Here is a 13,399-nt window from a genome sequence, read left to right on the forward strand (position 1 = left end):
GTTACAAACTCACTCATCCTGGCGACAATGGCTCTTGTTCCTTCCTGTTAGTAGCAAGAATGTCATGTAGTTTGTAGACACTGTACTGAACACTTTGTCAACTTTTACCACCAGACAACTTGGCATTATTCATCCCGAGGCAATAATTTCACACCAGTTTAATTCTTCATGACTTCTAGCAATACAACGACCAGCTCATGAATACCGGTAGGCTATTGGTCAGCGCTGCAGAGTCCAATATATTCAACTGTTGGCAATTAAAATGACATACAATTTACATTATACATACGTAATTTCTTTGTAACATTATAACAAAACTCGAACCTTATACAGTTCATTACGAAAGTCCTTTCAGTGGAAATAAATATTACATTAATTACAATATCAAGAAATAGTAATATAATAGGATAATATGTAACACAATAGTAATATAAAAAAAAATATGATAATATGTAGTTGATAATTATTACTACTAAGTCTGACTGAGGGAACAAACTGTCTCTAACTATATAGTCAGCCTAAATACCTTTAACAAAAAGTCAAATTCCAGTTTTAAATGAGTGCCGATACATGTACGAATAAAAACAAATTTTGAGAAGAATTTAAAAGGTTTAGTTTCTAATTAGCTAATTAAACATTGCCAAAAATATTAATAGTAGCATATAATTAGCAATAATTTCTTTACTAACATAAAGAAAATAGGTGAACTTCATTTATGTAATTTTAAATTCTTCACTTTCAGCAAAAAAAAAAAAAAATTAAACCGTTTCTTTTAATATTTTTTAATCAGCTGTGGTAATTTATTTTATGGGGATTCCAATTAGCCGCTATAAAAGTTTTTATTTTTTTGCTATTATTTTTTATGCGCCTGGCTGTATCTACCAATAACATTGATCTATAAATCTATAATATTAGTGATAACTATTTACATTACACCAGCAAAATATATTTCATTTTATATTCACACGAAAATCACTCCCTATGAAAGCAAAAGACTCGACAGGAGATGCAACATTCCCCCAATGAGAAGCAGGGGCGCAACGAGTACATTGAGAGACAACACAATAAGTGTTCGGGGTCCAAGACTGTTCAACTGCCTCCCAGCCTACATAAGGGGGATTACCAATAGACCCCTGGCTGTCTTTTAGAAGGCACTGGACAGGCACCTAAAGTCAGTACTTGACCAGCGGGCTGTAGTTCGTACGTCAGCTTGCGTGCGGCCAGTAGTAACAGCCTGGTTGATCAGACCCTGATCCACCGTGAGGCCTGGTCTCAGACCGAGCCGCGGGGACCTTGACCCCTGAAACCCTCTCCAGGTAAACTCCAGGCTACCATTCCACTAGTATACATTTTTTTCCTATTATAACTCACTAAATATACACAAGAAAAAATAAATTATTTAATCGATTTTGAGTCAAGGTGAATGCATTTGTTTGGTATTATACGCCATGTCTTCAGTGTGTAAATAAACCCTTGACCTTAAGGGAGACTACCTGTAATAAAAAATTAAATAAGCAGATGTAAATATGAAAAAGTCCGGTACATATGACTATGCCAGTGAAATATATACGCACGCCCAGGCAGTCACATAATCTTAGCATATGTTATGGGTATCGTGAACACCATTATATTGTTCAACAGAAACTGTATTGTTACTCTCAACAGCACCTGTGGTGTTACCCTCCCGTTGTTTTCAACAGCACCTGTGGTGTTACCCTCCCGCTGTTTTCAACAGCACCTGTGGTGTTACCCTCCCGCTGTTTTCAACAGCACCTGTGGTGTTGCCCTCCCGTTGTTTTCAACAGCACCTGTGGTGTTACCCTCCCGCTGTTTTCAACAGCACCTGTAGTGTTACCCTCCCGTTGTTTTCAACAGCACCTGTGGTGTTGCCCTCCCGTTGTTTTCAACAGCACCTGTGGTGTTACCCTCCCGCTGTTTTCAACAGCACCTGTGGTGTTACCCTCCCGTTGTTTTCAACAGCACCTGTGGTGTTGCCCTCCCGTTGTTTTCAACAGCACCTGTGGTGCTACCCTCCCGCTGTTTTCAACAGCACCTGTGGTGTTACCCTCCCGTTGTTTTAACAGCACCTGTGGTGTTGCCCTCCCGTTGTTTTCAACAGCACCTGTGGTGTTGCCCTCCGGTTTTCAACAGCACCTGCGGTGTTACCCTCCCGTTGATGCATTCTGTTTATTGCCGTTAAACTATTTATTAAGTTAGGATAATTATGGTTAAATTAGGCAAACCAAACAAAAAAATAACTAACGTTCGATTCTGTATATTTACAATGCTGAGAAATATGAACAAGTAAATGCGTCAACACAAACGTTGGGATGTTCGGCGAGTACACAAACTTGGGAAAGCTGACACGGATATACAGGTTCTTAGAAAAGAATATCAGTTCCAACATCGTCACAACTATTTCCGTTGATACTTGTCTTTCCCAGCACACTGTAATGTTCTAATTTTGGTTTAAAAATTGTTATGTAATACCGACAGGTATGTTAATGAGGCATGTGCAGTGTTAGAACACTTCAGAGAGGACAAATTTTGCCCACACGGGGTTTTAACTTTCTAATGATGAAGCCCCTACGGGGCGAAACGTATCCTCACTATGGGGCACTAACGTTACGTATCGGTCTCATTTACACGCTGAAATCTTCAACACAAGTGACCTGACATTTACTGTCTCATCTCCCACTGTTGTGACCTCACCTCTGGCTCTCAGTATGTTTATCCTCACTTCACCAGAACGAAATAATAATTCAAGACGGACTGAAACACCGTTAAAATTTCATGTATATGTATCAGTTAGTTCTCTTTTCTAAGTGTTGAAAATATGGGGAGGGTAGCAGCTCGTATGTGATTTCCTATCCCTCTATCAGAATCAAAGACCATATATGTTGTCTGGTCTTATTGGTTTTGACATGTCTAGCTATCTCGGGATTCTCGCTACATCGCCGCCTGTCTCAACGTTTAGTCGCTACTTATTTCCTTTCCTATTTTTCGTTGTGAAGACGCTCTGAAATCTTTTGTTAATATTTTATGTTTCCTTATTGTTTTCCTTGGCTTCCATCTTCACTGAACTTATAATGCGATCTTTAAGTTTTTTTTTGTTTCTTCTAATATGGCTATTGCGTAGTCTGAATAAATATTTTTGGTTTAGTTATTTGGGTTTTTGGTTTGCACTCTTGCTTGCGAGCACTCACATATTCGGCAAGGTGTGGGAGGATCCTGTCACTAACCAAAATCAGTACAATAAAGGACATCAAAATGTCACACTGACCCCATCCCCTAAATGACGCATCCTCTTTTTTTCGTGATAATGAAATTTTACGTATTGATATATGTAGGAGCTTTCGTGCTTTCTGGTAAATTTTATACGTACACCATTACCGATTTTTTGATAAATGAGATATTTGTGCAATATTTGCACAAACTGTCAAAGCTGATGAATTCAACGTAGTGGAAGGTTTAAGCTGGTTCTGGACTGGGCTATGTAGGTATCAATTTAAATGCCTTTTTTTTTTTAATTGGGATATTCGTTTCCATGAGATTTGTGAATGCCTCTTTTGATTGGCTTCAAATCTTTAATGTTGAAACTTAACTACATTAGAAACTTATCCCACACTATTTACTATTCGTTGTGCGCACCAAGGTAGATGGGGCTAAGCTTATGGGATACGGGGATACCTTCCTTGGAATGAACAGCGATCGAAACACGTCTAATTTAGTTAGTACTTTCTCTCGTATAATGTTAGCTGTCCCTTATGAAACACCAAAACTACATACGATATATATTTCAAAACTGTCTAATCACAGTACTGATAATGTTATACCGAATATCCATGGATATAGAGAATATTACAACCTACCCCATCAGGCTTGCTGGTGGTGGCAGTATCAGTTATGCCGAGGCTACTCGCTCACCCCTGCTAACGTTACTGCAATACCTATAGAGATATTTAAAATATTCTTATTAAAAATTACGTACCCCAAAAAATCTTTAATTAAAACGTGCCACGACTTTTGCAAAATATTATGAATAGGTTTTTGTTATATCCTACATATTATTATATAAAAATTTAAAATTTTTCTGCTGCCAATCTTCTTCGAAGCACAGGATATACATGTATACCACCCTGAGGAGTGTATTTCTCTCATCGCATAATATATATATATATAATATATATATATATATATATATATATATATATATATATATATATATATATATATATATATATATATATATATATAAACTGTACTGGGGACCATCATCCTCAGAGAAGAGAATAAACGTACTTCAGGGAAAACTTAAGGTTCTCCCCGGAGCTGTTTGAATATTTTGTTCTCCTACCAGCCCTATATTCTATGTGAACTTTATTTATAGATAGAATGCACTGACAAAAATACAAACATGAATACATTGGTACATTATATCAAATATTATGAATCTCCTCCAAAGCCGGACGCGAGCTAAGTATGCAGCAAGCATTTCCATTCTGGATGACCACACTGAGGCGCTGGAACATGAAAGTGACCACCCTCGGGTCCCTGGTAGTGTCGATGAGTCTGGAACCCAGTTCTTTAAGGAAGCGTGTGGGGGTTTTTCCCCATGATTCCAAGGTCTCTGATCCCACTGGGACAAATTGATACTGTTGGCTTATGTCTCTGTACTTGGCGACCTTGAACTCCTCCCTGTGATCATTAGCTCCTCCCTGTTTCCCGACGCTCCGATGGATGTAGGTGACAGCCAGCGTCTACACGCAGGTATTGTCCCATAAGAGCTTGCCATTCTTCCAAGGATAGACGGTAAGCCCATCAGGGCGGTTTGCTGGGTTGTGAGTATTGTTGGCTGCTAGTGATCGGGGCGCTCTCTCGGCTGGGCATCCAGCTGTAGCAAGGCTTCTCTTTATGATGTCGTTGACTTCATTGTGTCTTACGTGCCAACCCTTGGTTCTGGAGCAGTTAAGACCATGTAGACCATATCGGTAGGCTTGCGCATCGCCGCAAATACATGTATATCCGTGTGAGTTGGGGTCGAGGCGTGTTCCCATTGCCGAAATATATATATATATATATATATATATATATATATATATATATATATATATATATATATATATATATATGCAAAACAACCACTCTGAAAGAATAGAGAAATTCCAAGCGCTTTCGTGACTACTCACATTATCAAGGAACTATAGTTCCTTGATAATGTGAGTAGTCACGAAAGCGCTTGGAATTTCTCTATTCTTTCAGAGTGGTTGTTTTGCATATTTTGAAATCACCTGTTTACTGTGATCTTATTGCATATATATATATATATATATATATATATATATATATATATATATATATATATATATATATATATATATATATAAACTGAGAGTTTACTTCAATCTCTATTTTAAGGATTAAAGTACTTGTCTGATAGTGAAAAAGTTACCATACAGGCATTATGGCTCTCGTACACCCGATAGGCTTTATATCCCCATTAACAAACCAACCTACTCCGAACATTTCAAATGTTATCTGATGCATCTGCGTGGTCAAATTTGCGGCTCTTCTAAGGGAGAGAGGGATTTATTCCTTGGAAGCAGGACTGAGCCTCCACGGTTTCATAAAATTAAATTATAATTTTTACTATATTATTTTTTCCAAATACATGCTGGCTACAATCCCAACTATGGTGCAAATGTGAGAATCGTGAGAATGATGTACATAGCCTATGTTAGGTCCTTAATTGATTATGCTGCTCCCATGTTGATATTAGCTAGAGAAAGTTCTCTCCGACCCTTGGAGTTAATGCAAAATGAAGCTCTCAGGATTATTCTTGGCTGTCCCAGATCTACAAAAGTTCTTAACATGAGGAAGGAGCTTGGTATTTCTAGTATCAGTGATAGGATTGTTGAAATTAACACTGTACTCGGTATTAGAATGTTGAGAAACGAACCAGACACTGTCACAGTGAATCTTACCAAGTGTCTAGAGGTAAATACACACAGATCTAAATGGATTGTGAAAACGTGCAATTGCATTAAGTTTTATAACCTGCATGAACTGTATCACTGTAGGCAACAAGAGCATTTCACCCCTCCATGGAAGATGTGTTCATTTAATATCACATACCTACAAGTTCCTCCCAAGAAGCTCATTGCTAGTAATCCCTTCCTTAAATCTCTTGTTAGAGCAACTGCTCAAGAAGAAATTTCTCACCTAGCTGGTAGTAACAAGTTATCACAAGTTATATACACTGATGGATCTAAACAGGAGTCTTCTGGCAGGGCTGCATCTGCTCTTGTTGCCACCTCCCTAGTTAAGAACGATAATAAATTTGTTGAGTTAGGCATAAGCATAAGAATTAACAACTGGGCGTCTACACTGCAAACTGAATTGTTTGCAATCCTAATGGCGCTAAAGCTAACCTATGACACTGAGCTTGACTCTATCATCATTACTGATTCTATGTCATCATTGAAGGCTCTTGGCTCATATAATGACTCCAACAACATGCTCATTGGGGAAGCCAGGTATAGATACTCAAAAATTAGGGACAAAGGAATTAATGTACAATTGCTATGGATCCCATCACACATTGGATTACTCCTTCATGATAAAGTTGATATGTTAGCCAAGAAGAGTATCGAGAAGGAGAATGTAGAATATAACTTTGGTATAACTGTGTCTAGCATTAGGAATAATATTAGGAGAGAAGTAAATAATGAAAATGATTGTTATAGGAATGCAGTTAGAAGCCTGAGTAGATCTATAACCCACTATGATAACATGAACGTAGATAAGTATGTTTATGGAGCAACTTGCAATGTGAACAGACTGACTGATGTTGTAGTGGCCAGGCTTAGGCTTGGTTACAAGTACTTCTGGGAGTTTGGGAGACACACAGATGATGATCAAACTAAATGTAAATTATGTGATCAGGCATATGGTCATTCTCTTGAACACTATGTGCTTAATTGTCCACTTATTGAGGAATACAGAGACAGACAGTATAATAACCTATGTGACATGTCAAGATATCTTATTAATGAAAATAAGATACCAGATATACTAAGCAAATTTCCTAAATTTGCTTGTAACAGATAAGTGAACTATAGATATGTAGATATAAATCCATATGTATTCCTGTTAACCCTTTGGGGGCCTAGTTCCTAGGCCTTTTGTGTATCCATATGCTCTCGCGCTACCGTCCACAGGATGGATATGGGGTGCACAATAAACTAGCCACTTCGGTGGCAAAATCTAAAAAAATCTAAATCAAATACATGAGTTATCGCTGTCATAATTTTTTATTTTTTTTTTTTTGATGAAAACAAGATAATGAATCAACCTGCTTGAAAGACGTAAAATTGGGAGGGCCTTAAATATTTTTATATATGGTAATGAAAAATACAAAATTAAGACAAATCGCAGTAAAGAGTTAAAGTTGGATAGATTTAGATTAAAAAAAGATTTTGGTTAGCTTTTAAAACTGGTTAGACAGGTGAATGGGTTAGTGTAAGGAGGACTCATTGTACAGGTACATATATCTCAACACACACACACACACACACACACACACACACACACCTACCTCAATACGTACACCTTGGAATATACACATGCGTGTATTAAATACTAATGGCGTCCGTGGTCGTCAACACACGGTACATCGATTTATCGGGGAACGACTTCCGCTACTGCTTTACACTGGATAACTGGATAATTATGGCAAATGATACACATTTATTCACTGATGATGTGGCAAATAAACTTAAGGCTTATTTTATGTTCTGGAAATTAGCTGATCAGTGCAATATTCTTTAAACTGTAATGTGAAGCTCAAGGCTCTGTACTCAATTTTAAGGTTATTCGTTCAAAAAAGCCGCACTGACCAAACGTACATCTTTTTAATAATTCTCTTACTGATTATTTTTGTGACTTAATACTACACAAATTTTTAATTTCTGCTGTAATTAACGCAATGTAATTTAGCTGAATCCTATCCAACCTGTTTTACGCTAGCCTAAATTTAGTTAGTTGTATTTAATATCGAGGCACAATAATAATTCGTTATGTTCAGAATAATTTTCACAGAGTTGTTGCGACACTGAATTTACTCTGCTTGTGTGGAAAAATGATCGCTGCTTATAATCTAAGTTCACAAACTCTTGACTAAAAAGCACGACACTATCCACAATAACTCACTATACAAATAATAAATTTAGGCTTCACAATCAATTTAAGCTAAGGAAGAAGGAACCGAAATGTACATAATTATTTACGTTAATAAAGGTATTGTAAGGGTAGTCGAATACACTTATACATGTGTTCTGTACGTCCTGCACAATATAAAGAGCATTAACGAAGGTCATCAATTTTGCCTCTATATCAGATCTCATACAACGTCCCCACAATATCAGATAATAATATATGAATTTAATTCCATAATTTTTAAAGGCGTGGACCGGTGAGCCAGTGGAAGGCCATAGTCAAATGATCAAAAGCTCCAGCTACAGGTCATCATACGAATAAGACCCGCGTCGGGAAACATTTGTCCTGCTTCCTGACAAACCTTACCTAAGTCTCCACACGCTATCCGTGTGTTATGTTCACTAATATATTTTTTATAGTAAGAATGAGCACTGCAGCAGTCCTGTTGACCCATACTAGGAAGGTCCAACTCACACACACACCTACTCATATACCCATCCAGCGTATATTTAAAGCTACTCAAAGTTCTCACCTCACTGACGTTAACTAGGAGTTTGTCCCACTCATCTACAACTCTACTGCCAAACCAGTACTTCCTTATATCATTTCTAAATGTAAATTTCTCCAACTTTAATCCAATGCTGCGAGGCCTGTCTAGGGTATATATTTTCAACAAGCTATTGAGTATTTATATTTCTTTTATTTATTCCTGTCTGTGATTTATACACTTCGGTCGATATTTTCCCTAACTCAACGACTTTACAGAAAGTATAAATTCAGTGTCTTCAGCCTATCTTCGTAGGAAAAGTTTCACATAAATGGAATTAACCTCGTCCTCCTCTGCACATTTTTCTGTACCAGTACATTTGTCTATCCTGTAATATGGAGACCAGAACCAAAAGGCATAATGTGAATTATGCTTTACCAAAGTTATATAAACCTAAAATATAAGTTCACGCCTTCTATTATTAATATTTTTTATTTAAAGCCAAAATTCTACTAGCTTTATTTTGAACACTTATGAACTGTAGTGTTGGTTTTAAATTTCTGCTAACCAAAACTCCAGAGTCTTTTCACTTTCACTAAGATCTGTCTACATTATTTAGCTTGTACGTGCCATAGTTATTTTCTTTTCCTAGGACTAGAACACTACACTTATCTGCCCATGAGGATGCAGTGAAGACACTAAGAGGGACTATAATCATTATTTTCTCCGCTAATGCGTCAAAAATACTTAGCTAATATATAAAATCAGTAAAACCGAGTTCGGAATATTCACTTCATCCACGAAAACAAGAAATATTTTCTCAGGTGTGCGAGGCGTTAGCAACTAATTTAATCACACACACACACTCTCTCTTTCTATCTCTCTCTTGTACACACACACACACATCACTAATTTTTATAGAGCCCACGAAGCTATGAGAGAGAATCTGGCAAGCGGCAAGTTGAGAGGTGAGGTCGGAGCTTAGACTTTAGGCCTTACTAGGTTTATATGCACAATTTCGTATTCTTTATCTTGGTCTACCGCCTCGAATACCTTAGTGAAAAATATTACTAAGTCGTAAGACAAGAATGATCTTTTGTAAAACCGTGCTGAGATTCACTGGTCAAATTATATCATTCAAGATGACTTCAATTTGTGGCCGAAGTTAATAATTCCATCAGCTTTCCCCATAATTGAGGTTAGGCTGACTGATGTTCAATTTGAAGCTAAGGATCTATACCCCACCTTAGAAATGGGTATCGAATTTGCCATTTTCCGTTTATCTGGTACAGTTCTCATTCGTAGTGTTCTGATGAAGACTTCCTAATGGTTTGCTAAGGGTGACTTTTTTGGTTTCAATCTGTCAAGTTGTCTGAGAACCATGTCACTGGTAACTTTAATCTCGCGTTATTTATTCTCGTCCTAACCTGTATACCTGTTGATTTCCGGATTTCACTTGCATCCTCATGCATGTAAACAGAGAGGAAGTGTTAAAAATAATACAAATTTCTTCGCCACTAACACTAAGCCGACCCGACTTACATTTAAATGAGTCTAATGTATCTTTCCCCTAATATTATGTCTATATACCTAAAAGAAACTTTTTGAGTTGGCCTTTGATTCTCTCGTAACCTTAATTTCATATTCTCTTTTGGCTTTCCTTATTTCTTTTTTTTTTTTACTTCTCTCCTAAATTTAATATATTGGTCAATAATGTGACCCCTCTCCTTTTTCTGATTCTCCTATAAATTGCCATTGTTTCACCTAAAAGATGTTTTAGTCTACAAAAGAAAACTGTTCTCGTGAGATGTCACCAGTGGGGTGGACAATGTTCTTAATATATAAAAATGATTTACTAAAAGGAACAGAAAACTATATGAATATATTTGCGAATAATACTAAAATTGTAGATAACAAACAATATTAATTACAGGATAAGATGGATAAATTAAGCAAGAAGTGAAAGACGGATAATGGAATTTAATGCTAGATACATGTCATGTAACGGAAATGGAAGAAGCGCTAAACCCGTAGGGATTATACAGAACCTTGGGAATGTGTTCTAATCAGAAGTGATGAAGGAAGGGAAGGGAAGCCTCAGTTTTCGAGATTATGAAAGATCCTTTCACCGGCTCCAGCACAAAGCTTTTCAGCCTGGTACTGCCCTTCCTGCTGGCGTAGCAGCCGTCACAGCGACACATCCTTACACAACCCTAACCTTCCTGCAGGTGTAGCACCCGTCACAGCAACACATCCTTACACAACCCTAACCTTTCTGCAGGTGTAGCACCCGTCACAGCAACACATCCTTACACAACCCTAACCTTCCTGCAGGTGTAGCACCCGTCACAGCAACACATCCTTACACAACCCTAACCTTTCTGCAGGTGTAGCACCCGTCACAGCAACACATCCTTACACAACCCTAACCTTTCTGCAGGTGTAGCACCCATCACTGCAACACATCCTTACACAACCCTAACCTTTCTGCAGGTGTAGCACCCATCACTGCAACACATCCTTACACAACCCTAACCTTCCTGCAGGTGTAGCACCCGTCACAGCAACACATCCTTACACAACCCTAACCTTTCTGCAGGTGTAGCACCCATCACTGCAACACATCCTTACACAACCCTAACCTTCCTGCAGGTGTAGCACCCGTCACAGCAACACATCCTTACACAACCCTAACCTTTCTGCAGGTGTAGCACCCGTCACAGCAACACATCCTTACACAACCCTAACCTTTCTGCGGGTGTAGCACCCGTCACAGCAACACATCCTTACACAACCCTAACCTTTCTGCGGGTGTAGCACCCGTCACAGCAACACATCCTTACACAACCCTAACCTTTCTGCAGGTGTAGCACCCGTCACAGCAACACATTCTTACACAACCCTAACCTTCCTGCAGGTCACAACTCCTCCATGTCACTGACCATCTCAGGAGTCGTTTATCAAACTTGACCCGGCAAGATCATTTCTCCTGCGCCATCCAGCCCATTACCGGCATGATTCCTCACACTCATCCCTCACACCTCTCACAATTTAGAAACTCATCCGTCTCACCTCTGGTAATTCCTTAAATTCATCCATCTCAACTCTCACAATTCCTAAAACGCATGCTCCACACATCTTGTAATTATTCACACTCACCCATCTCGATCTCACACATTTTCTCAAGTTTGTATCTATCTTAATCTAACCTCCAAAGTGTCTGTCAAAGTGTTTGATATCGAATTCGCTCTGCTAAATTTGATATTCTCCAATATAGTTCGCATTGTTTTACAGTCCTCAAAATATTTAGAAAAAAAAAAATATATTACCGACGCCAGTGGCTACTTTTCCTATAATGTTACTATTTTAAAACGTTACACTTCCAAGCTCACTCCAAACTTCTTTCCTTAAACTGCGACATTAAGTTGATAATAGGAAATCCTTCTCTGAAGTCTCCACACACACAAACACACACACACACACACACACACACACACACACACACACACACACGAGGTACGATAAAGCTCATGGAGCAGGGAGAGAGTGAACCTAGTAGCAACCAACGAAGAGGCGGGGTCAGGAACTGTGAATCAACCCCTGCAACCACAAATTGGTGAGTACATAGAGGGCCGACCGCCTAGCTGGGCGGCGTGTCACGTGATACAGTAACGGGCCCAATACGGGTGAACACTAGTGGCAGTACATATTACACTCGACCCCTGCGACTACAAACAGGTGAGTACGTACACACACACACACACACACACACACACACACACACACACACACACACACACACACACACACCGAGGAAGAAGTGAAGAGGCTTCTGAGTGAGCTAGATACCTCAAAGGCAATGGGGCCAGATAACATCTCCCCATGGGTATTGAGAGAGGGAGCAGAGGCGCTATGTGTACCCCTAACAACAATATTCAATACATCTATCGAAACAGGGAGATTGCCTGAGGCATGGAAGACAGCAAATGTAGTCCCAATCTTTAAAAAAGGAGACAGACATGAAGCGTTAAACTACAGACCAGTGTCACTGACATGTATAGTATGCAAAATCATGGAGAAGCCAACATGGTTTCAGGGACGGGAAATCCTGTGTCACAAACCTACTGGAGTTCTATGACATGGTGACAGCAGTAAGACAAGAGAGAGAGGGGTGGGTGGATTGCATTTTCTTGGACTGCAAGAAGGCGTTTGACACAGTTCCCCACAAGAGATTGGTGCAAAAACTGGAGGACCAAGCAGGGATAACAGGGAAGGCACTACAATGGATCAGGGAATACTTGTCAGGAAGACAGCAGCGAGTCATGGTACGTGGCGAGGTGTCAGAGTGGGCACCTGTGACCAGCGGGGTCCCGCAGGGGTCAGTCCTAGGACCAGTGCTGTTTCTGGTATTTGTGAACGACATGACGGAAGGAATAGACTCTGAGGTGTCCCTGTTTGCAGATGACGTGAAGTTGATGAGAAGAATACACTCGATCGAAGACCAGGCAGAACTACAAAGGGATCTGGACAGGCTGCAGACCTGGTCCAGCAATTGGCTCCTGGAGTTCAATCCCACCAAGTGCAAAGTCATGAAGATTGGGGAAGGGCAAAGAAGGCCGCAGACGGAGTACAGTCTAGGGGGTCAGAGACTACAAACCTCACTCAAGGAAAAAGATCTTGGGGTGAGTATAACAC

Source organism: Cherax quadricarinatus, chromosome 83 (genome assembly GCF_038502225.1).
Source record: "Cherax quadricarinatus isolate ZL_2023a chromosome 83, ASM3850222v1, whole genome shotgun sequence".
NCBI classification, from domain to species: domain Eukaryota; kingdom Metazoa; phylum Arthropoda; class Malacostraca; order Decapoda; family Parastacidae; genus Cherax; species Cherax quadricarinatus.